The sequence below is a fragment of the Eumetopias jubatus genome, unplaced genomic scaffold, assembly GCF_037043125.1.
Source record: "Eumetopias jubatus isolate StellerSeaLion01/CBP00866 unplaced genomic scaffold, mEumJub1_p1.0 scaffold_3, whole genome shotgun sequence".
In the NCBI taxonomy this organism is placed as follows: Eukaryota; Metazoa; Chordata; class Mammalia; order Carnivora; family Otariidae; genus Eumetopias; species Eumetopias jubatus.
Window position 1 is genome coordinate 188,774,845 of NW_028274809.1, and position 6,000 is coordinate 188,780,844.

The following is a 6,000-nucleotide window of genomic DNA, read 5'->3' on the forward strand; positions in this document are numbered from 1 at the left end:
ACCCTGAGATCTGAGCGACAACAATCACAATAATGTGTGGCCCTAACCCTGCCATTGGCTCTGATCCAATCTGTCTCAAGTTCAAGACTCATGGCCAGCCTCAACTTTGTAACCCTGGAGACAAAGGTCATAGCCAGTCCTTCCATTTGTAATCTCTACCAAAGGAAACACCAAGAGTTTTGGGAAATAGGAAGGAGCAAAATTACTAGATGTATATCATTACACATGACTGTTTCTCCATGCTTGTCCCCAGATTAAATGTAGGTAGTTTTAACCACTGCACTTTCCTGCAGCCCCTGAATCCGTTGTTGGTGTGATGAGGCTGTGCTCCCATCCTGCTACCATCCTCAAGCAGACCCACAATTTGTGGAGAGCATCAAGTGCCAGACATGCCAACGGAGCAGCAGTGATCAGAACTGTAATTAAGATACGCATAGCATGCCAAGAGAGCAAGAGGCTGGCCACTGACTTCACATCACAGGGGAAGAAGAGAGAAGGCCTTTGACAGCAGAGGCCCAAGTTCCCCTCTAAGAAGATGTAGGAGCATGACCACCCAGGGTGGAAGGCTGTGCAGGATTCCAGAGGCACATAACATGTGCAATGCGCCTGGGACTCGGAATCCGCAGGAGAGAGAAGCATGGGCCACACTGTGAAGGGCTACGCTGAGGAATTAGGTCTTCATCCCCTCAGAAAACCAGGGAGCCTATTATAATACTCTTCCTCCGTCACCTCTGTGGCATGCTGTCCAGGCCCCCACATGGCCCCACCATAGCCCCAGCTCTGGGATCGTGTTGGTTCACCATTGCTATGTAACAGATTACCCAAAAGACTCAGCATCTCCTGAAAAACAACCGTGTTATTACATCACAGTGTATGTGGCTCAGCTGGTTTCCGAAGGCTCAAGGTTGCAGTCTGATTGGGATGATGCTGGGAAGTGACTGAAGGATGTGTCTGCAAGCTCACTCCATGGGTGGAGTTGCTTCCTCTGGACAAGTAGCTCAAGGGAGAGCAAGACACACACCCAAGATGGAAGACACCCAAACCAGAGTCTCCTAAGTTTGCCACCTAGCCACAGAAGTGACATCACTTTTGCTGCCTTCTCTTTGTTAGAAGTGAGTCACTAGGTCCAGCCCATAGTCTCGGGGAGAGTGTTGCAAGGGTGAGAATACCCAGAGGGCAGGGGTCCCTGGGGGCTATGTAGTGGGCTGCCCAGCATGGAGACAGTCCCGAGCTTACATTCATGGCTGGCAACACGATGCAGCACGGCAGGAGTAGAGAAAAGAGCAGCACTCTCCTGGAATCACACTCAGGATACCAGCGACATTTTTTGTGCATTTACTAGAACCCAGGCATGGTATTCGACTCACCGTTCTCTAACTGTTAGAATAACCCTGTAAGATAAGAAGTATGGTCTCCATTTTACAGTTGAGAAAAGAGTAAGTGATTTACTCAAGGAAAGACAGTCAGCAAACATTAAGAATATGACTGGAATTGGGGTTCAGACCTGACCTAAGTCTGTCTCGGTCTCAAACCCACTCGTTTAACCATTGTTCACGCAGCCTCAGTACCCTGTCTGCTTTTTTGGGCTTGTGTTCAACTGTGCTCCCCCCAAGCACTGCAGAATGTGGTCTATCATTCATGATGCTCTACAGGGGAAATCATAATGTCACAGAGAAATATGTCGAACAGGACCTTACGACAGTGGTTCCCTGCCCTCAAGATTAGAGTGACAACGCTGATGGTTTTATCATGGCTGAAGAGTATAAAAAGTTTCCCAGGAACTAGCTGGACCTCAGACCCACAGTACTGAGCCTGTCACACGTGACCCCTTCCAGATTGAGAGCATGTCCTGTCACCTTCCTATGTTCTGAGCAGCACTGTGAAGCCTGCAGAACATACAGCTTAGAAAAACCAGTTGTGTGTGTATTCATGCCAACTTTCTGGAAAGAAGACTGACAATGAATACACGGAAATTTCATTCAAGATTCCATACAAAAATCTAAGTGACAACCACACTGAACATACATGGGAATACATAGAGTCCCCAGAGAAAAGATCGCTGGGAATGAGTTATAAAAAGCAATTTAAAAAAAAATAAGGTTAAGGAGCTCTGAAAGCACTTAGCAAAGAAGCGAGAGACACCGCCTCAGTCTGATTGCACGGTTCAAAGAGGAAACATGTTTAAATATGTTCCATAATAACAGCTTTTATTTATGTTTATTCCAAAGAACACAAAGTACTTTGTGAAATTATGCCATGCCCAAGAGGTAGTAGGAGGTGGGTGTTATTATCCTGATGTTGCATGAGGGAGCTAACCCTTCCCAGTGTCCCAGGCCAGGCGTTCTGTCACCAGGCGGCTGGGGCATGGCACCCGAGTTAGCGCCATCTTTGAGCCACTCACCATCTGTGAGAGGGGACGAAGCTGTCATACGAAAGACAAGGTACTGTCACAAAGCTCGGCAGGAACACGGATGTGAGAGTGGGCATTCTTCCCAGGCTGTCAGAAAAGGTGGACAAAAGGAGACCAAATGTAAACTAGACCCTGAACAGTGGGTACATGGAAAAGGAAATCAGGGAGAGGGAATAGCATGTGCTAAAGCACGGGGGGGGGTGAACCAGGCGCATGTGGGGAGCGCTCACAAGGGACAAGGTCTGACACTGGCTTCTCTCTGCTCAGCTCACTACAGCTCACTTCTGCTCATCTTAGTGCAACATTCAAATTGCTGCATTGTGCCTTTTGTTTGGTTATTTACTACTGTTGTCTTTTCGTTTAGTTTTTATGTTTAAATAACTCTTGCTAGTAGAACTACGTGTTGATGTCGCCCAGAATGGCTATCACATGCAGGCTCTAGGGCATAGAGTTTAATTGTCCTCAGAAAAGACACTTTCCAGGATTGGAATACATTCCGGGAATGAGAGGTACTCCCTGGTCTTCCCACCCCTACCTTCTTGTAATTCTATCACGATTTCTCCCACAAGGACACAAGATGAGGGGTCTTTGTAGACCACCCCAGGCCAGAAAACTCTTTTTTTTTTTAAAGGAGATTATCTAAGGAAAAAGAACAAATCCATCAAATATAAAAATCATTTCTCAGCAAAAAGTATCTTTTCCCTGAAAAATAAATATAAACTGGCTTATCACCAGCTACCCTTCAATTTGGGGTCATTTTGCAATATAGAACATTAAATGATTTCTCCTTCTTAAAAAGAGAAATCTTACCATTGACTTAATGCAAAAAAAAAAAATCTGAAGGATAAAATTAGATTTCGTGGTGTGCAACAGTGTTTTTTTTCCCCCAGTTACTGAATTACTACATTACCAAAAAATCAACTAAAGGTCAAAGAACTTAGACAAGATTAAAGATGTTTCTAAAAGAACTTACCTGACTTTATGGAAAGGTGTCTAGATGATTTACTTAAGAAGGCTAAATAAATAAATAAATAAAAATTAAAAAAAACCCAAAACCCAGTTGAAGGATTCCATTTTGGTAAAAAAAAAAAAAAAAAAAAAAATTATTATGACTTGTTTGTGTTTTTAAATTTTTTTACATTTACTTTTTTTAAATCTGAGGAAAATATATCTAACCATAACAGTTGTCATCTCTGGGGAGGAGGTTTTGAGAAAAATCACACTTTTCTATATTACAAATTTCTCTATTGTTTTTTATTTTTTTATAATGAGCATGTATTCTTTAGCCATCAGAAAAATCAGTAAAGAAGACAGCATTTATACTGTCTGCCAAACTCCTAGGTAGCATGCATCCCTTCTAGTCCTTTGGGAACAGGTGAGATTGTTCAAGCATCGTTTCAAGTTGTGTCTATGCTAGAAAGGGGGCTTTTGAGGCGCCATGTTCCAGAATGCTTCCCTTGCGCTCAGGAGAGGGATTTACAATTCCCTGGGAGGAGCCCAGCGAGGCTGAGAGGGGGGGTGGCTATGTTCCACCCATTCTGGTGAGCTTTGAAAGGAACAAAGCAAAGGGAAACCCAAGCTCAGAGGGTCCTTCTAGAGCACGGCCTGACAGAGACTCCACATCCTGAAATCAGCCTGCTGGGGGCGGCGGGCAGTCTCTGCCTGAGCAGAACCTCTCACACTAGCCAGGAATGAATCTGAGCCTCCAGGGCCAGACTGCCAGGTTTGGCTGCTAAAATCCAAACACTGATGGTCTTTCCCCACCTGGGGGGACAAAAAAAATGTGTTTTAAGCTTTTCTCTCTCACAATAGTTCTTAAACCTTTGGAACCTGCTACCGCTTGCCCTTCTTCGAATTTTTTATAAAAATGGTATCCACTTGAAGACTAAATGATGCATTTGTTTTAAGCTTCACGCGTGAATATTTTATGTAGTTTTACAAAACGCAGCGGGATCTCCTGGTGCTTTGCCCTTTGACTGCACTTGAGAATGTCCAAGCCCATGTCCCCAGCAAGGTGTCGGGTCCCTCCCTCCCTGGCCGCCGGGCTCTGGTCCTGAGGAACGCAGGTGTCCTGCGTCTCTGCTCATGGTTCCCTGGACTGCCCCTTCCCTGCTCCCTTCCTTTCAGACCCAGATCAATCTTCGACATCTCTGGGACACTTTCTCTGTTCTTCCCCCAGAACACTAGGCCCTTTCCCCGCTGTGGTCCCGCAACGCCCGGCACGTGCCTCTCTTTCTGTAAACTCTTCACAGTGCAAACACTTTACGTTCGTTTTTTCTCTCCCTGACTAAAGGACGGGTCCGTCATCCCCAGGCACAGTGTCTAGGAACCTTCGTTCCCTAGCACACCGGGCCAAAAAGCATTCAATGTGCTGGTTACAACACTGAGCACTTAAGCCACTGCTTAAGAAATAGGGAAAATGTTTAACCCAACCATGTCTCTCACCCTAATTAAGCCAAGCCCAACCCAACCCTACTGGTATATCATTGGGAACTCAGAAAAAGGGAGACAGGGAGGGAAGGAAAATGGGAAAACATTGTTTCCCAAAGCATCTTTCTATGCCGTTTTAAACCTACCCATGTGAATGACCGTAGAGGCTACCTAGGAGCTTGTATGATAATGTTCGCCCACCCCCAGTGTATTATGGTCTCACTGTGCAAGTATGTATGGAACACCCATCACGTGCCAGTCACTATGCTGAGTACCGTGAGTGCCGTGGCCTCGCGGATCAGCGGTCATACGTATATATTTATAAGACCACAATAATTGCCACAAATAAAAGAAATATGCGTACGAGGAGGTCCTGGCCTGGTCTGGGGGATGTTGATGGGCTTGGTATGAAGGATGAAAGGAGTCTGCCACGGTGGCGTGGCTGGATTGGCAGCATTCAGAGTGGGAAGGACATGGCGTCACAGAGCTTCAGCGACAGAGCGGGCTGGACATGGACACGGAGGTCAGTGCGCCTGGAGAGCAAAGATGAAGGGAGGGAGATGGGTCCCGAGAAGAAAGCAGGGGCAGATGACTTCGGGCCTGCTGGGCCATCTCAAGGGTGAAGGGAAGCCACGGAGGGGTTTGGCCACAGGGGTGACACCATCAGATGGCTATTTTGACCATGTCCAGCCATTGCGTGAAGAAGCAAAGAGGACATGATGGGTTCAGGGAGACCATTTCGGGTGTCCAGGCAACAGAAGGTGACAGCCTGGGCCACAGCAGTGGTGATGGGGAGGAAAGAAGGGAACAGGTAAGTGACATTCCTAGAAGCCAAAACCAACAGGACTTGGGGATGCGCTGGGTGCAGGGAAGGAGGGCGCAGACAGGCTGAGACTTCGGGCTCGCCTCCTGAGACAAGGGACCAGGGAGACTCTGAGGCGCTGTGGGCATGTGGAATCTGAGGGGTCTTCTAGGCACCCACCTGGGGTTTACGTGTCTCCCACACTGGCTGCAGGAATGCACAGGCGCCAAATCTCCCGTGCAGGTCTCAGCAAACAGAATCTCAAACCAGGAAGGATTTGGGAGGAGATTCGAGGAGGAGAACAATGCCTTTCTTCACGTCTCCCACTTGAGCTAAAGCCTTCATTAGCCTTCTTTGT